Source organism: Lagenorhynchus albirostris, chromosome 16, assembly GCF_949774975.1.
Source record: "Lagenorhynchus albirostris chromosome 16, mLagAlb1.1, whole genome shotgun sequence".
NCBI classification, from domain to species: Eukaryota; Metazoa; Chordata; class Mammalia; order Artiodactyla; family Delphinidae; genus Lagenorhynchus; species Lagenorhynchus albirostris.
Genome location: NC_083110.1, coordinates 40,294,016 through 40,295,359, shown reverse-complemented (window position 1 = coordinate 40,295,359; position 1,344 = coordinate 40,294,016). Strand labels below are relative to the sequence as shown.

The window sequence follows — 1,344 nt, the reverse complement described above, 5'->3', positions numbered from 1 at the left end:
TCAAAATCAGAGAGGGAGGCTGATAGGGGAAAATGAGAAAAGAAACAAAAGTGGAAGAATGATTTAATGAGTTCTGGGAAGAAAGCGTGTAACTGAATTGAGGGTCTGATTGATGGGATGGGTTTTAGAAAGAAAATGGAATCTTGCTTTCTGCCTATGGACGCTGCCGTGTAAGCATCGTTGACATCTCCCTCTCCCCAGCCGTCATGTCTAAGTCAGAGTCTCCCAAAGAGCCCGAACAGCTGAGGAAGCTCTTCATCGGAGGTTTGAGCTTTGAAACAACCGATGACAGTCTGAGGAGCCATTGTGAGCAGTGGGGAACGCTCACAGACTGTGTGGTAATGAGGGATCCAAACACCAAGCGCTCCAGAGGCTTCGGGGTTGTCACGTATGCCACTGTGGAGGAGGTGGATGCAGCCATGAAGGCAAGGCCACAGGAGGTGGGTGGAAGAGTTGGGGAACCAAAGAGGGCCGTCTCAGGAGAAGATTCTCAAAGACCTGGTGAAAAAGATTTTTGTTGGTGGCATTAAAGGAGACACTGAAGAACATTGCCTAAGAGACTATTTTGAACAGTATGGGAAAATTGAAGTGATTGAAATCATAACTGACCAAGGCAGTGGTAAAAAGAGAGGCTTTGCTTTAGTAAGCTTTGATGACCATGACTCTGTAGACAAGACTGTCATTCAGAAATACCACACTGTGAATGGCCACGACTGTGAAGTAAGGAAAGCCCTATCTCAGCAAGAGGTGGATAGTGCTTCATCCAGCCAAAGAGGTCAGAGTGGTTCTGGAAACTTTGGTGGTGGCCGTGGAGGAAACTTCAGTGGTCGAGCTGGCTTTGGTGGCAGCCGCGGTGGTGGTGGCTGTGGTGGCAGCGAGGATGGCTATGATGGATTCGGTAATGATGGAAGCAATTTTGGAGGTGGTGGAAGCTACAATAATTTTGTCAATTACAACAATCAGTCTTCAAATTTTGGAGGAATTTGAAAGGAGGAAACTTTGGAGGCAGAAGTTCTGGCCCCTGTGGTGGTGGAGGCCAATACTTTGCCAAACCACGAAGCCAAGGTAGCTGTGGTGGTTCCAGCAGCAGCAGGAGCTGTGGCAGTGGCAGGAGGTTGTAATTACTGCCAGGAAACAAAGCTTAGCAGGAGAGGAGAGCCAGAGAAGTGACAGGGAAGCTCCAGGCTACAAGGGCCTGGTGGCAGGGCCTAGCTGCTACAAAGAAGACATGTTTTAGACAATACTCATGTGTATGGGCAAAAAACCCCTTGAGGACTGTATTTGTGACTAATTGTATAACAGGTTTAGTTTCTGTTCTGTGGAAAGTGTAAAGCATTTCAAAAT

At 47.5% G+C, this 1,344-nt stretch overlaps 1 pseudogene; it reads left to right on the top strand.

Moving 5' to 3' along the window:
• The first annotated feature begins 206 nt into the window (after window positions 1-206).
• On the top strand, window positions 207-1,121 carry LOC132506922 (heterogeneous nuclear ribonucleoprotein A1-like; annotated as a pseudogene).
• Window positions 1,122-1,344: the final 223 nt, after the last annotated feature.